This window comes from Helianthus annuus, chromosome 13 (genome assembly GCF_002127325.2).
Source record: "Helianthus annuus cultivar XRQ/B chromosome 13, HanXRQr2.0-SUNRISE, whole genome shotgun sequence".
NCBI lineage: Eukaryota > Viridiplantae > Streptophyta > Magnoliopsida > Asterales > Asteraceae > Helianthus > Helianthus annuus.
Window position 1 is genome coordinate 47,236,825 of NC_035445.2, and position 18,925 is coordinate 47,255,749.

The window sequence follows — 18,925 nt, forward strand, 5'->3', positions numbered from 1 at the left end:
GCGGATTGTTTTGATTCTGATTCGCTTGCTGACCTAAGAACGAAAGAAAATACAGCATACGGGTAAGAGTTGTGTCCGCGACACAAGAATAAAGAATAATTGGCACATATCGTACTAGCTTGATAGGCTGCCAAAGCCTCAGCCACACGGGTGTTAATCAAATTTGTCAACTCGGCCTGAGTCATCGCAATGTGACCACATCCATGGCCTCGTCCGCTCATGATTCTATATAAGAAGAGGGAAAAAGTTTAAGAATCGAGATAAGGTAGGAGTCAAACCTCACGATGACATCCACAGACTATAAAGTTCACATCAAACAACAGAGCGGAACCCCTTTCATACTTGTTAAGCCTCATTGGGACTCACATGCACCCCACATTATTATTATGTGTGCACCCATAATAATAAAGCAATTTGCATGCTTATCTCAGTGCCTCTTAACTCGCGCTAAAAGGTTCCCCCATTCAAATAGCAAAACGGAAGAGATTACAGGATTAAGAATCACAATAGTCGAAGAGTAGTGTCACACTATCGAACTTCACTAAAACATGCAGCACAGGTAATCACATCATGGTATCTAGTATGTAGTTTCATGAAAGTCGTGAGTGTGTGACTACTAAACAAGTAATGCATAAAGTAAACAGAGGACAAACCTTGCAATCTGGAGCTGAGTGTAATGGTCGTATTCGATACTGTTTGGTTATAGTCTGGTTTTATGAAAACGTTTTAAAACCTAGTTCACTATAACCAATGGCTCTGATACGAAACTGTCACACCCCCAAAAATACCACAAGCGGAAACCCCCGCGAGGAGTGTGACGTACCAAGATCAAGCCACTAATCACATTGAACCATAGACATATAAGATAAAATAAAACCTTTCATTAATTCTAATTGTATAATTCAAACACCATTTAATAAAATCAACATGTTCAGTGGAAGCAAAATAGTTTGTTTAAATAAAGTGTTCAAAAATGCAACATTGAGAAGCGTTCCAAATGCCACGACCCATGACCACTCCAGCTTCCCAGACAGCAAGTTCCATAATAGTGTACCTAAGGACCTTCAATCATGAAGAAAGAGTGTATCAGACACGCTGGTGAATTCACAGTTTGTTTTAACCGTTTATTACCAAGTAGTGACTTATGATATGTTATGTCAAGCTATGTTGATAATAACTCGATACCGCAGACGACCCTTTTTTCCCTTCTCCAATGCTCTATCAAACATTGGTCATGATTTAAAGTTATTAGTTCACGCCCGTCCTATCCAGGTACGTCGTGAGGGTGCCAAACCTAATAGCGCTATCAACTAATAACCTCGTTTCCCTACAAGCAACTAACTCGGTAGTATGATGGGACTTAAGTGATAGAGAGTGAGTGTATTATCCAACATTAACGTTTACTGAAAAGCGTCGCATATCCCCTGCAAGGATATGCGTCTGTAAAATCCGCCTCACATCCCCTACAAGGATGTGGGTATTTGAAAACCGCCTCATATCCCCTACAAGGATATGGGTTTACGAAAATCTGTTTACAAGTTTTGTCAGTTTGATTGTCCCCACCGGACGCATGCTTGTTTTGAAAGAAGTGAACTCACCTTGGTTTGCTCGGTATGATTTGTTACTTGTTCACACTTAAACAGTCACAGCCTATGGTATTCATGTACACGTATCGGTTTACATTCGCATTGTTCTCGTGTAAATCATAATCGTGGTGTGCATTCAAAGCAACGATCATTGAATAACACATAACAGCTATTCCAACTCATACAAATCCACAATTCACATGCATGTTTTGTAATAGTACTTAACAGTTAAGTGAACTATTCATCATAAGCAATTTCGTGTTTCCTCAATCATAATTAACATCATTAACAGGCAGATAATAATCATTCAAGTTTCCTACACATGATAACCACAGTCTGTTGTGAACCATCCACTGGGCGACAAAACTTCAAACGACGAAACACTAAGGTGTTTCGTCGACATGATGGGTGACGAAATACTAGGGTGTTTTGTCGACATGCCGTGTGACAAAATTGTAATACTCCGCGTTTTCATAACCTTCCTAATTTAGAAATCGAGTCTTAAAATCTATTTTTAGAAACTTGCCTCTTTCAAAATTGTAATCCGTTGCATCGTCGAAATTCTTTTATCGTTAATTTTTTTTTATTTGTTATAAATATGGTTAATATTTTTTTTATTATTGTTTAATTAATTAATTAATTAAATTAATTGATTTTACAATTTAAAAAGTTTTATAATAATCTAGTTTGCCTCGTTAAATTTTAACGTTAGTAATATAAACTAACCTAGTTAGTTAATTATAAAGTTGGATCCTTTTAAAAACATCATGACATAGATAACCAAGTTAATTAGACATTTAATTAACTCCTTAAGTTGAGGGACTAATTGTGTATATACTTAATAGTATAATATGGAACCCAACCCTAATTCTTTTAAACATTTTCAGCCGACACCCCCTCCATGGCATCTTCTCTGCACTTCATAGAAAAAACCCAAATCCCCTAAACACTCCACATCTCGTTCCCTCTCCCTCAAACTCGGAACCAAAGACGCACCCACCCCCTTTTGTTCTTTTCCTTCTACGGTGACTGGAGAGACACCGACCGGCCATCAGAAACCCTTCGGCCGCTGTGTTGATCCGACAAGCATCCCACCGTGGCAGCGTGAAGGCCGTATGGCTTACGACGGCGCGAACACAGACGCGAAGGGAGAGAGAGAGACAAGAAGAGGGGGAGACAACTGAGAAGGAAGGCCGACACCATGACGGCGGCGGCGACGAAGCATCGGTAGAAGCCATCCGGCGACGGCGACTGGATTCGGGTCGATGTGTGGCTTGGGTTCGTTGGGCTCAGGTCAGGTTCAATCGCAGGTTTGGTTCCGCGTGCAGTTCTGGTCAGCGGGTGCAGTCCCGGGTTGTTAATGGGTCTGGTTCGACTCAGGTACAGGGCCCAGGTCAGTTACAGACGGCTTCGGTTCAGTCGGTTTGGTTCGAAGCTCAGACTCGGGTGCAACCTCGGTTCAGATTCGATGTCCGGTTCATTGTTCAGTCAAAACTGGTCAACCATGGTCAACGGATCGACGCCACTGTTTCGGTATCGATTCTTTCACTCTCTTCGTTTCAATCTATTCCCTATTATTAGTTTGGTTCTTTGTGACACTGTCGATCACATGTTACTTAAAAAAAAGGAGAAAAATAAACTAACAATTACGTTTGGTTGTGTTTTTTTTTAAAGAGGAAGGTGAACTGTAAATGGGAACTTAAATGAAATAAAAATTCAAAACAAAAGATAAGTAGGCTAAAATTTGAGTTCATGTTAGTGAATTTGATCAACTGATATATGTTTGAATAAACTACTTTCTCTTTTGTGGAATGGAGATGGTGAGGACGTTGCTGTGCTGCTGTTGTTACATTATGTTGGCAATTAAGTATGTGTGTATTTGACACTTGCTACTGTGATACGGCCATGGCGGATTTCGACAACTTACGATTTTTTTTTTTTTAACAAATCTAGTAGTATAGATCAGGAGGTAATATGGTTGGGGTTACATAAGGGGTCACTGGTTCGAACCCGGCCCCGGGTTGTTCGCTGACCTCCTTTGTTTTATATAAAAAAAAACTGATTTATGAATTTTTAATCCTTTTGGACAATATCAGTTTATGGATGCATACATACATTATAACATCTGAATTTTGTATGTTTTAAATGCCACTCGTTTAAACTTTAATTGAGAATATACATGCAAACAATTGGTAATGTCGCATTATTAGAGCTGCTATGAAGTTTGAGATTTTGGTTATCTTTGTAATATTCCTATATTATTATTATTATTATAAAACCATAATTTTATAATTAGTGGCTTTATTTCTTTTTCTTTCCTTTTTTTTCTCCTTTAAAATTTAGACCATTAGTCTAAAACATAATGAATTAACACATTTTTATAATCCTTTCATAACATTAAATGTATTAATGGGAAAACTTATTACATCTAAATAATCAACTTAAAAACCTTGTGTATTAGAAATTCAATTTAACGAGTTCGTTATGTGCCATTTCAAATCTCTAGGATAGCCTCTCTCGTTCGTTCACTTGGATTTTCTCAATCTTTACTCATGCGCTTATTCACAAGGAATTTTTATACGCAATCAATGTGAGTATACTCGAACCCATTTCTACTTTTAAACACTTTGGGTGCAACATGTATTCTATATTAAACGCACGTGACACTTGAAACTTATTTGAAACATACTCTATCATTTTAAACATGAAACATGAAACTTGTGATACTTGAGACTATTCTGTGCTATGTGAACGTTTAATCCCTGTGTGTAGTTCCGCCTTAACAATAGTAGCGCTATAGGGGTAATGCACCTCCCCCATTTGTAGTCGAGGGGTATTGTTAGGAGGAGACATATTAACCTCCCGTGAAACTTTGGGTTAGGTACTTTAACGCATTGGAAACTTGGGCTATCACTTGGACTGCGTAAACTAGCATGGCTGAAACTATTTTATTATGTTCATGTTGGATATGAGTTTTTATTCTATTATGCTATGTAAACAAACTTGTATACTCGCTCTTTGCTTTTGCATTGAAACTCTATTTTAATACATGTTGCAGGTTGATTATTGAAGTATGGATGATTGATGAAACAAGTTTAGGGTGGCTAGATACACACCTAAATTTATCTATCTTTTGTTGTTATGTTACTTGTTGAAACAATGTTGTTATTTCCTTTTAAATTTTGTATGACATTTAGTTTTGAAATGAAATTTGAATTAAATTAAATATTGTCACATAGTGTTATGACGTCTCTAGCAATCTATACACACTTCGTCTCATCCCGATGTTTCCGCCATCGGTTGGGGTGTGACAAAAATACTGATGTGTTTCGTCGACAGGGTATTTCATGGGGAGGGGACCTTCATCACAGCCATAACAGTTAACCAGGTTTCCTAGTTTGATTCTCCAATGAGATCACAACAACAGTTGTCCTTTTTAGGTATAATTCATTAAGTTGACGGTAGTTGTTCTACGTGTTCATCCCCCAATCCAAACAGTCGTTCATGACTCGAACTATTACCCCACAACATTAACTTCGATCTACAAAACCCTAAACACGTCTAATCCTTCACATAGACAGACTTATAAGAGTTTTATCATGCACATACTGACTTGTTGTTGTTTCAATTCAATACAATAAATCTCAATATAATCAATTAACATATGAAATCACTTACGATAACGGATAAGCATACAAACAGTCATTCATGACTCGAACTATTACCCCATAACATTAACTTCGATCTACAAAACCCTAAACACGTCTAATCCTTCACATAGACAGACTTATAAGAGTTTTATCATGCACATACTGACTTCTTGTTGTTTCAATTCAATACAATAAATCTCAATATAATCAATTAACATATGAAATCACTTACGATAACGGATAAGCATACAAACAGCATCACAACTAACCGAATGTGGGATGAGACAAGCAAGAACTTTGAGAGGGATGGTGATTGCCGTCGAGTGCAAGGGAGAGATCTAGGGTTTCGTAAATTATCACGTTATGCACAGTTATGCAGGTATAGGGTACTTATATAACTGTTTCGTGCTTGGGCCTCACCTGGGCCACAGGCCCACTCGGCGAATAAGGTTCTCAACGAAGGACCATTTTTCTTCGTGATGATGATGGCGAAAAACCCAGTGTTTCGTCATGTAAGGGTGATGACGAAAGTCCTATATTTCGTCAAGTAAGGATGATGATGAAAAACAATGTTTCGTCGAGTAAGGGTTTGTGACAAGGATCTAGTGTTTCGTCAAATGTGAGAGTGCAAGGGTTAAGTTTATCTAATCTCAAACAGTTAATGAGTTTTCAATACCTTAATCAAATTCATTAATCATAAGACCAAACAATAATAAAATAATAATATAGCAAACGTGCACCCGTTACAACGCAATGAATTATGAGAACATAGTTGTGAAAACAAGCAACGTGTCGAGGAAAGACCTTGAAAGCTCGGGTTGTCACAGATAACGAGCAAATCCTGCAAAGGTGGCATGGAGCATCGACTCAAAACAACTTGAAACATAAACAAACAGCTTGAACAAGGGAACCGCGCATACATCCATCTAGTTGCCTGAAATACATGTAAGTTTTGGAAAATCGTCAACATAAGTTGGTGTGAATTCATGCAGTTTTGTGTAAAACATTTAAGTATTCGTTGTAAGAATTATGGTATGTAATTGTACTTGAAAAAGTATTATGTAAATGTAAGGAAATCGAGATCGCTAACGGCTTGTAAGGCCATTAACATGTGTAACGACATAGGAAGCTTCCAAACCATAGGTATTTTACTTGTCGATTCACGACTAGAGACACAAAAGCACTCTCGGTAAAAATGTGGCCAAGAGTGTGTCTGCCTGAAACCCATTAGATCTAACCTTTTGTTCCGCGGTCTAAGTATCACGTTGATTAATGGTGCTTAAGTCTCACCCTATTCGTGACATGATCTATAGTAGCATTCCTTAGTTTTTTTCTACATACCATAATACATGTATTTTTCCCAAGTTTAGAAAACAAGAAAATGTTTAAAAGTGGGGACATGAACTCACAGTTTTGCGTAACTCGCGTCGTAAACGTTCACCGGCTTTGTTGTGTAGGCGTAGCAACCTATAATTGTTCTATGTACGTTAGTCACTAAACTTGTATCACACAAGTACAAGTCACCATCTTAAGTTTATATATTTGTCTTTTGTATGTTCAACTCTTGTGAGGGTCGTGCCCTTGTTTGTCGGGTCTCGCCCGTTCGTCGTGTCTTTGCACTTTGAATTTGTATTGTTTATTTATATTTCACTTCCCAAAATATATATTGATTTATGCAGTCTTTGCCAAAATAATAAGTGTTAAAAATAAACTTTATTTTTAACTTGTTTATATATGTTACTTATATTATTTTCCAAAAAAAATGAATATAAATGTTTTGTTAAATAATATTCTCAATACTATTTTTGTGCAAGTATACTCAGGAAAGTATACTTGTATTTTTATGTAAGTACTTGTGTATTTTACATTATTTGTCAAAAATCAATACTTTGATTTTTATTACTTTCCGGAATTATATTTCTTAAAAATAATATATTTTTAAGACTTGTGTGGAATATATATATTTTGTCATGCTTAGGAATATATATATATTTATTTTTGTTGTTCACCCGATTTTGTATAATTTTTACTACTTGGTAGTAGATATATATTTATCCAAAAGTATATATTTAAGTCCATAATTGTCCTTAAATTGTCCAAGTCCAAGAATTTATTATTGAATATATTTATACAAATATATTTTCTTGTATTTCTCCATATACTCTTCTTGTGAGGAATTTTGTATACTTGTATACTTAAGTATCCTCATGTATTTGTATGTCTATTTTGGTATTTATACTCCTTGTGAGTATTTAGTGTATTTTTCAAGTTCCTAATACACTACTACATATAATACACATAATATACACTAAGCACAAAATTTGGTGATCACTAAATATATATATTTTTCCTAAAAATATACATACTTAATTATAAATTTTCACTTGAAGAAATCATTACTTCTTAGCTTGAAATTTCATGCAAAAATTAGGAAACCTTGATAAATATTTTTAGGTGAATTTTTGGGGAATAAGTTTCACCAAAACTTATATTTTTCTAAGTGTCAAAATTTTATAAAAATTTTGACATAGTTTCCCCTAAAAATGGGGGTTTCCCATGTTTTCAAAACATGTGTTTATTTTCTTTCCATCACCAAAAACAATTTCCAACAATTTTCACAAGTAACATACACTAATTACTTCATGTAAAGCATTATGATGAACTTGATTTTTGCTAAAAATGTGTAGTCTTTTAGATCTACACTTTACATACAATGATTTTTCAAAAACAAGTGTTCTTGTAAATTTTAAACAAACTTTTTATGAAACTTTAATTTACTAACCAAACCATCCATGAGTTTTAAGGTTTCAAAGTCTTGAAAATCATGTTAAAAAATCATTCTTATGCTCATTAAAAAGATCTTTATGTTTAAAACCATGTTTCATCATAGATCTTTCAAGATCCTTACTTATCATACTTGAAACTCTCATAAACAAGCTTCTTGATGATAAACAAAATTTTCATGGAGTTTAGTTTCAAAAGTTAGTTTTACATACACTTAGTTACTTCAAGAACACAAGACCATGCTTCAAAAATCATCTTTCAAGTTCACATAAAGGTTTCACAAGTTCATCTTCATGTTTAACCATGGATCTTTCAAGATCCATGCTTAAACTTGTTAGATCTATCTTCTAACAAGCTTAACATGATAGATCTAAACATACACACAAGATTCAATAACAACAACTTCATCACATACACCAAATAACACTAAAATCACTTGTTTTCCTCATGATTATGTTAGATCTTTACTTCTTCATCTTTTAAAGTTTAGTTTCTTAGATGGTGTGACTTGTTCATAACATATACATGAACTAAAATAGTGTTTAGAAGGCTTAACACTAGCTCTATTGGCAAGGGAAGTGGCATAAGAAGGATGAAGATGAAGAATGAAGTATATGAGAGGTTAAAAGCTCCACAAAGAGGTCCTTTAACTTCTAGCACTTGTAGCTTCCTTAGATAGCCTCCATACACCTTAGATTCACCTTGGATTGCTTGATTGAAGCTTGAAAATGAAGATGTGTGGGTGGTGTGGGTGAGCCGAGAGCAAGAGAGGGGAGGGAGGAGAAGATGATGGAAATTTTTGAAGTGTTATGTTAAATGAAGTGTTCTTTGGTTTATAACAATCATCTTCCAGCATCTTAAGACCCTTTGGACTACATGTCCCATATCTAGACATCATACTTAATATTTTAATGAAAAGGGAGTGGGGGCCACATGGGGCCGGTTAGGATAAGATGGGGGGGGGGGTAAGTTTTAAAATGTTGGAAGTTGGAGGTTTATAATGTAAACTAGAAGGTTTAAGTATGTTTAAGTGTGTTTAGGTTTTTTTATGATTTTTAAGGTGTTTTATCACCAATACTAGCTTAATATCATAAAAACAATACTTCTAGTCTAATTTTGATGTTTTGGATAGTGTCCGGTTATTCGTTAGGCTAACGGTTCGTTAAAGTGCTAAATTACGCAGTTTTACTAGATATGAAGCACCTTTTGTGACAGTTTTAATTCCCGACACTTTCTAAGTTGTAAGTTATTCTGGACACTAAAACATCAATTCTGCATAATATTTTGGTGTTAAAATGTTGTTTTTTTGCTGTTTTTCTGCTGAATTCTGCAGAATTCAGCATTTAAAATGAGTTTCGGGTGTCTTTTAGTGCGTATTTTAGTTTCTGGAAAGTGTATACGTTAACCCTTGTATCCACACTTCGGTTTTATTGTGTTTCTGTTGTTGGACCTACTCCTAGGTCCTAAATCTATTGTCTCACTGCTTCCTGGGGAAGTACTGACACAGCGTGTGTTACCGGTGAGTTTACTAGTCTTTCTGACGCAACACTTAATGTAATGCACAATGCAATATTTGAAGTATAAAACATGCATGAATTCATATGTAAGGCAAGTAATCACACAATTTTGACGTTTAAGCACATAATTGCAGATAATAAATAATAAATAAATAGTACGGAAATTACCGGTTTTGTGGCAGTTGTCACAAGAATGCATGCTAATTTTCTAACACTAAAGAGTTTCCTTCCAAAATCTTATTGATCTGTACCATATGACACAAATAATCGAAGTATAATACAAATTCTTCTGTATCATTGAAGATAGCCTGCAGAACATAACAGATAAAGTTTGTTATTTGATGACCACAAACTTGTTCTTAGCTTTTAGTGATAAAAATTGTGTGGCAAAAAAAAAATATAATGATAAAAATAACCGTATGCATAATGTTTGTTATTTGATGACCACAAACTGGCCTTATTCATTAACACACCTGACCCGCAGCAAAGACTTGTTTATCCGTTTTTTGTTTAAAAAAGCTACAAAAAAATCATGAGTTGGTTATTCGAAATAGCATGCAAGGAGCTGAAGATATCATATTCAAAATAGCACCAATGAGAAACACATATTAATTAATGATTCAAGTAAAGATGAGATGATTACTTTATATCATTGGCTAATACAAATTTTGAGATGCATGCGCCAAGATAAAAGCATGTTTACTTCAGAATGCAAATCATGGTCAAGAGAGAGATTTCTTACATAATCATACACAAACATGTCTTGTCCCTGTTCTACACGGTACCCATGAAGTGTTATGAACTTATGATGTTTGGGTGCCTTAAACCTGAGGGATTCCAAATCACTTCCAAAAAATTGTTGTTCTTTAATTGAAAGTTGGTTGTAAATAATGTATTGTTGATGTGGGTTTACTTCTACAAAAATATAATGAAATTTTATATCTTTTGATAATAATAAGAAAATAATTTTATGTTTTTTTTGTAAATAGATACGGTCAAAGTTGCCTTTGACTTGGGAGAAACAAGCCTAATTAGGGTGATTGATGCTTCCTTAAACCAACTACTATATTTCACCATTGCTAACCACAAGCTAACAATCGTGGGAGTTGATGAAAGAAGCAAGGATAAATAAAGAGTACATGGTAATTCATTAGTAATTTTGATAATAAAAGTTATTAGCAAGCATGATAAAAAAATTTCTTACTAAAACCCTTTGTTTTTTTAAACTTTTGGAATTTCAACATGCCCTTGATAATCTAAGCTGATTACTCAGAAGAGAAAAAAATAAACAAATTTATCCATTTTTAAAATAACATGATTTAAGAGGCCATAACCTCATGAATAAACACCTTGTGCTTCCCAAAATTTTACTTAAAAGTGAAATAGATTAAGTGAGTCAAATAAATAGAAAGTCAGTCAAACAAGTCAGCCAAATAGCAGTCTAGATTACATACCTTAGGAACAAGTCATGTGCAGTGAACCAAATAGTGTAGCCAAGACCACCCACTTCCATCACTTTGGAAAAATGTTATGATATATTAAGACAGGTTAAACCATTTTCCTTAAACGCCAACTTATAAGACAGGTTTTGATATATTAAGATCTAATATTTTAGTTTAGTAGTACATAAACAAAATAACACACCAAAGGTATACCATCAAATGGATCCGAATTTGTTTGCAGCTAACCAAAGCGCTGTAACGCCGCCTACACCAAGCAAGGCAATTGAAAACGAATCTTCATGATCAAACTACAGAATACGAGCAGGGATGTTATCATTTAATATAACATAATTAATCATCTTTATAATTAAGAGAAATAGCCGTGAACAATAACAAGATAATAAACCTCCATTTTAAGCTTATTTAGCCCTCTTCCAACACCATCATGAACATAAAAACTTGCAGCTACAACATTTGTAGATACATCAATATCGTCAATTGAGCCATTTCGAGTTCCCAGAGCAATCAGTGAAATAGTCATAACGGGATGGTTTCCTCCACTATATATATGTATAAAAATAGAAAATTACAAAGAATAAACAAACAAAGAAACGCAAACCCTAACATACCAAAATCAATGAGACATGAAACTGTATAAGCAGTCAGCCTTGTCTAATGATCGAAGCTGAGTGAAGCTTGGATTGTAGACAATCATATCAAGTCAAAGACAGCCACCTATTTAGGATATAAAAAATGACCAGTTTAATTTTAAATACTCAGATTCAACTACTGGCATTCATTCACTTTTTAAACACTTGTGAATTTGAGTCATATTGGCTAAATTTTAACACACCATTCATACTTTTTTTAAAATTGTAAGATTAAAGATTGAGTTACCCTGCTCGAGCATCACTGTAGACCAGTTAATATGACATTGAAGTTTTGTGCTGAAATGAAAGTTTCTTATTTCATAATTTGCAATAAAGCCTCATCCACCGACGTAAAATTACGAAACTAACCTCAAGGTATTTATAGGTAGTAGCATCGGCGGGAACAATGCCATTCTTACCCCTAACCTCAACAACCATATTGCATAATTTCATTCTTTCTACCATCTATAAAATGCACATCGAAGATAAATAAAATATTTTGCAAATTAGTTGTATGCATATATTAAAGCTACCAACAAACTCCATGGCTTATATGTTGCACTGGATACTAATATTTCACTGGTTATCTAGAAATGCGAGGTTAGTGAAGCCAAAGTAGAGTATTTAAACACCAAGAATGAAATTTTAGTTATTACAGTGGGTATGCCTCAAAATCACATAACCCATGAACCAAAATTCAACGATTTTCTTCTTAGGTATCAACTAAAAAGCTAAATTTAAAATGAACCCTCTTAAAATCAAACTATTATTCCTTAAAAACAACAAATTGAACGACATTCTTCATCAAAAATAAATACGAACCTTAAGCCACCATGGCTAGCAGAGGCTACTCCAAGAAGCAAACACTTGAAAATACATGTATGGATACCTAAGAATGAAAATCAAAAGTGTGTGTATATATAAAAGAATAGGAAAAACCTACGATTTGGTTATGGTTTCTTCAAATCGGTGTTTGAATGTTTTTTTAATTTCTTCGTTGTTTTGTCTTTTTGCGCCCTTCTGAACTTCAAATCAGTGTTTGAGTGTTTTTTAATTTCTTCATCGTTTTTTTTTCTTTTTGCGCCCTTCTGAACAAAAAGAAAGGAGACGGAGGTTAGGGTTTGGGGGCTAGGATGTGGAGAGTGTTTCTTGGTTAGGGTTTTTGTGACACCCGAGCAAAATCCGCAATAATCCTAATTTCCTCACTTCACTCCTCAGTTCTTACTTGTCAAATTTCGGGACGAAATTTCTTTCAAGTTGGGGATGATGTGACAACCCGAACTTTCAAAGTTAGTATCTTTCAGTTTTGTGATTCCGATCCCTCACTATTTCTTCGTTACACGTTCTTTATTTTAGTAAACGCTCGTGGCTTTGGTAAACTTGTTAAACGTAGAACACATTTAAGTAAGATTGCGTGGGTAGTGGGTTTTCCTATTGTGTCATATGGTTAAGTTGTCGGGATGGGCCGCACATGCATTTGGGCTACGTACACTTTGTGGAATGGGCCGAAATTCACATGTGTCGTTTAATTTTCCTCGACCTAGCTTTCTTGGAGCCCAAATACAATATTGAAACTTAAAGTGGGATCGGCCCACTTGTTTGGATCTTACGTAATCCCTTTGCACCTCTCACAATTACAAAAGGGTAACAAACCCTCCTCTTTTCCTCACTTTTCCATCTTTGACGGTTGCCCCATCCCTGTCGAAACCCCACCCTCTCAACTCCAGGTTAGTGTATGCCTTGTTGTTCATGGATTAATTATTTGAATATATGATTCATTAGTTGCTCATGTTGATCTACGTGCATGTGATATGCTTTGAGTAGCATGTGTGAAGTCTAAAAGTTGTCGGCTAAGTGGACATTATGGTCCAATAAAGATCATATGAATATAAATTAAAAACTGTTGTTTGATTGAGTAGAGGAATGGAACATGGTACGATAAATGAAGTTAGTGATTAATACCGAAGTTTGCTACGTGATTTATATACCATAATGGTCATCGTGAATCTAATCTTGTTGTCGTGATTCGATGATGCTAGCATAATATATTCATACATGGAAACAGTTATTTGATGGTAAGATAGATGGTGTATCATGATAGTATGAGGAATCTGTCAATGGGTGATTAAATAATGATTCATAACAAGAACTAACTCAAGATTTCAAGATCACTCGATGATGACTATGTGCTTAGAATAAACTGAATAATGATTAGAATGAGTATGGCAATTTATTGTTAGCTTGATTTGTGGAAAGTTGGCTGGGTAAATGGGAGGATGGTTATTATAATTGTTCTTTACAATATTAGTTGATAATTATGGTGGTATGTAGTGGTCAAACCTACTAATTTAGTGGTCCAATAACATTAAGAGGTAGTATCATATTGTCAATCATCATGATATGAGTTACATGTGATTATTTGGGATAGTTATATGATTAGAGGGTTGGTCAAATCACAAGGTGATGGTTAATATATTGTCGACCATGTGGGGGGTGTCAAATTGAATTTCATATTTTTTTTTCAAATTGAATTTCATATGATAAAGGAATGTTACATGTGAAAACTTGGCTGTTTATGAGAGTGGGCGGTCATAACTTCCTATTGGTGGGTGTTGGGCGGCCAATGAAGGCCATTGGCTGATGGCTTGGCCCAACCGAATTATTGTGGGTGGCGGCCATGTGGTATTGATCTAATCAAATGATATGTATATTTTTATAAGTAGGATGTCATTGCTTTTGATGATTTCGATGATATGAATGTTATGTTTGTTATTATGATGATTTTGTAATGATGCAACCTGCTGGGATACCCGAAATGTTGGCATGAAATACGAACTAGAAATGGTAGTTAGACCCGGTTTGCTTGGGCATTAAAGAATGGGTTGCGTATCGATTATAATGGGCATAAAATTCTCTCAGATGATACCGAGCCCAAGTATGATAGTAACTTAATTATTTTGCGTGTACTTATGTTGAAAGATAATGTGTTAAATGGGTGTAAACATGACCATGCTTATGAACCGAATAAGTGCTAGATGATAATTTATTGGTAGTGAATTGCTAGATTGACTGTATGACTTGAGCCACATGCTACATGACTAATAAATGAGTGATGTGTACACAAGGTGTATATGAACTGATTGTACATGAGATGCGTGAATTATGTACGTATGAAACTGATTATTGTTGGTAATTACATTAGGAACAAATTGACTAACTTGGAATACGTGCCTTAATCCTACCGAGCAATCTAAGGTGAGTTCATCTCTTGAGCATGTGTCCCGGTGGTTGGGACAGTCAGTGGGTATTCTTGGGAGGGACAAGTCTTTTGGGTAAAAACGGGAATGTTGGATAATATACTCTTCCTATCACCTTTAAAGTCCCTCCGTGTTGTTTGGTTACCAGGAAGGTAACATGGTATTAGTTAGTAGCGCTACTTAGGTTTGGCAACCTCACCCCGTATCTGGGAGGACGGGTGTTGAACTAATGACCTGGTCATGACCAATGCTTTGATAGGAGCATTGGAGAAAGGGCAAAATAATCAGAAGCCGTCTTGTATTGGGGTATTATCAACATTGTTTTCATCATTACTTTCGGAATTAAATTCAATGGATTAACTAAACACTTGGTAACCAACGTTTTGTAAAACTATGAACTCACCAGCGTTGTCTGATACACTTGTTGCATGCTCGCAGGTCGTTAGATTATATGGATTTGGAAACTTGCTGTCTGAAGTAGCTGGGGTGGTCATGGGTCGTGCTGGTTGGATACGAATGATGGGTTTATTGATTTCATACATTTAATTTAAAACAGTTAACTATGTTTTCTTTTATTTGCTTCCGCTGACATGTTGGTTTTCATTTAAACTTATTGACGGTACTTTTCAGTAATAATTGATGATTTTATTCAACACTGGTGATTGGTTCAATATGATTAGTGGCTCGTTATTGGTTTGTCACACGCCTGACAGGGACACTCCCTAGGTGGTATTTTGGGGGTGTGACAGTTTGGTATCAGAGCCACTGGTTATAGTGAACTTGGTTTTAAAACGTTTTCATAAAACCAGACTATAACCGAACAGTTCTGAAATCGACCATGACACTCAGCTTCAGATTGCAAGGTTCGTTTTTCATTTACCTTATGCATTACGTGCCTAGCGTACACCTACTTATGACATTGCATATGGCTACACACTCAGCACTATAGTATGATTGATTACATGTAATTATTTGTCTACCTTATGATGCATTGTTAGTATGGCATAACCTCTAGACTTTTGTGATCTTTACTATCTTGACAACGTTCGTTTTGCTACTCGAATCTAAGGAACCTTTTGACACAAGCTAAGAGGAACTGAGATAAACATGCAAATTACATTATCATTATGGGTGCACACATAATAATAATGTGGGGTGCATGTGAGTCCCAGTGAGGCTTAGCAAGTGTGAAAGGGATTCTGACTCATTAATCGACATAACTGGGGATTCAACAATCTGTTGGGATTATGGCGAAGATTGACTTCTATTCAATCTTGATCCTTATTCTTTCCACCATTCTTGTGGATGCATGTGAATCTTTGTGTAACCTGTGATATTTTTGTTTTATTTGCTTATAACTTCCGTAGCGCTAGTAGAAGTTCTCATAAACCACTCAACGACTAACTGGAACAGTTAAACCCATGCGGTAGTTGATAGGCGCAATTATTAGACCGAAGATGTTCTCGAACGCAATGAGCTATCATCACGGGAATCCCTCATTATTTTTCTTTTACTCATGTAAGAAACTTGGTGAAACTAAGATTCTCATCAGAACCTGTTATCTCGATCTAAACCCTACAAGACTCTTAGTGTAAGCTCTTCGACATCAGCATATCAACGTAGTATGAAGAATCCCTCGTACACTAATACTTTACCCCTTGCACTTAACTATAAAATTCCCTTTGGCCCCATTATACTGCCTTGTGACTTATCGTTAGTAACCTGGTTTTCATCCTAACATATCTAACTCTGCAAACGGATTCCCATAAGAACAGTTCGATCATTTCAATATTGAACTCTGAAAATGGTGATGTATTGTTATCATCACCATACCATTTTGAACGCCTTTACACGCCTTTGTAATGAAACCTCTTGGCGACATATGTGATGTCCCCAGTACACCCGTCTTAGTTCAAACCTTCAAACTTGGTTGCATACATGTTCGACTAATTGCATACTCAATTACTTACATGGATCTTAGTGAATCTATTCTTATTCGCATACGAGCAGCTCGACGACTGTAGAGAACGCCCTGATTTAGCCGAGATGCTACAGACTTAGCCAACTATCACCTTCATAGATAATTCTTCTTGCGCCAACACCCTCAAAGTAACGCTTCCATCGACTGGTACATCACTTTGTTTCCATTTATACTTCTTGTTTGCGACCAGCTACATCCTCATCATCGGATTTGCTACTTTACTCATGATTCTAAAACAATTAGATGGAACAGATTGATGATAACCGCGTTTTGGTATATTCTTCGCGTCTTATCTTGTTGTGCTAAAATGAATACCATAGTTCTTGCATAGCCCTGTTATACGCTAATCCTCGCTTGGCTAAATCACTCTCTACGAACGTCACTCGAGGAATGAGTCATACTTAAGATCATCAAGTGCAAGAACATAAAAATAAAATTATTACTTACGTAAGGTATGCCAAGGTCAAAATTCCCTCTTGTGTGAAAGCACCAAACTCATGTATAGCTTCATCGACCTCTTTGTTCCATGCTTATCTCCCTTTGACCAAAGGCTGGTCATCTACTACAACCAACTGAGACCAAAATATCACGAACAATATCAACTGAAAATCTCTTTTCCCTCTGAACGAACGAGTCAAGATGATACCCGTCTGAATTAGGGATTAATGCCTAACTTGAGTTTTCATCCAATCGATTGATTGAATTGCTTGAATCACCTGTTCCAAGAAATTATATTTTCTTTCTCGAATTCTCACATACGATGGCATCACCTTTGATCTTCGATAGGGGTGACTACACCAGTTCTGATCGCCGGTAGCGATACCATATATAACCATATATCTTTTACACTCACTTTATCACATTCACATACTTTGCTTCGAGTAAATCTTGGTGGTGCACCCAACACACGTGATTTTAAGGTTGAGCATTTTAGCCTGTAACAAACTACCTTAACACATTTCCAGTTCGGTTTATTTCGTCGACCCTTCGTTTAGGATGTACGACATTCGCCTCAATTCTGGTAAGCTCTAGATATACATTAGATACACTTGCTTCGTGAAGTGTTGGCTACTTAATATACAACATCCATGATAACTAAACACTGCCTTTTTGCAAGTCCCCAAATTCGAAGGCGTATAGCTCACCCAAGTTATATTTAGTGCAACAACCCCCCCCCCCCCCGGTCGCACATGTTAAATGCATCAGGCAATGCCATACAGATGTATGACACACTCGTATTTCATCTTTTGTGAGCATCTCTTGGGCTTAGCATAACTTGTCACAACATTCTTCATTATCAAGCTTCTATTAACTCAACTTGTGTTTCTACTTAAGAGCAAGACATTTTTAGTTTAACACAATTAACACAAACTCTATTACCTCAAACACTCATTCATGCATAACACTCACATAACGGTAATTCGGGGAATTACGGAATTACACATGGGTTGTACTCGAACGTTGATGAACAATTAGAACACTATTCCTGAACAAATAAAGAAATATAACTTATGTGAATTTATATGTTATCTGACTTTATATGCTATATGACTTATATATTATTTAGTGAACTTTCGTGAAACTGTATTTAACTACGTGTTTAGTGAATTATCGACAAACTCATAATTGGAGCCTAGAGTATAATATAGCCTAAATTTCGAGGACGAAATTTCGGTAACATGGGGAGGATGTGACACCCGAGCAAAATCCGCAATAATCCTAATTTCCTCACTTCACTCCTCAGTTCTTACTTGTCAAATTTCGGGACGAAATTTCTTTCAAGTTGGGGATGATGTGACAACCCGAACTTTCAAAGTTAGTATCTTTCAGTTTTGTGATTCCGATCCCTCACTATTTCTTCGTTACACGTTCTTTATTTTAGTAAACGCTCGTGGCTTTGGTAAACTTGTTAAACGTAGAACACATTTAAGTAAGATTGCGTGGGTAGTGGGTTTTCCTATTGTGTCATATGGTTAAGTTGTCGGGATGGGCCGCACATGCATTTGGGCTACGTACACTTTGTGGAATGGGCCGAAATTCACATGTGTCGTTTAATTT

At 35.8% G+C, this 18,925-nt stretch overlaps 1 long non-coding RNA gene across 16 annotated transcripts; it reads right to left on the minus strand.

Moving 5' to 3' along the window:
* Positions 1–5,898: 5,898 nt before the first annotated feature.
* LOC110897969 lies at positions 5,899–12,909 on the minus strand. 16 transcript variants are annotated; one of them, XR_004876079.1, is made up of 6 exons: positions 12,573–12,909; positions 12,452–12,495; positions 11,386–11,539; positions 9,706–11,287; positions 6,646–6,703; positions 5,899–6,170 (listed from the first exon to the last, which is right to left on the minus strand). It is a non-coding gene; the product is annotated as an uncharacterized LOC110897969 (long non-coding RNA). The 16 variants fall into 16 exon arrangements; XR_004876073.1 differs by having other exon boundaries at positions 11,386–11,714; XR_004876077.1 differs by having other exon boundaries at positions 9,706–9,845; positions 10,011–10,056; positions 10,280–11,287; positions 11,386–12,909.
* Between the last annotated feature and the right edge of the window lie 6,016 nt (positions 12,910–18,925).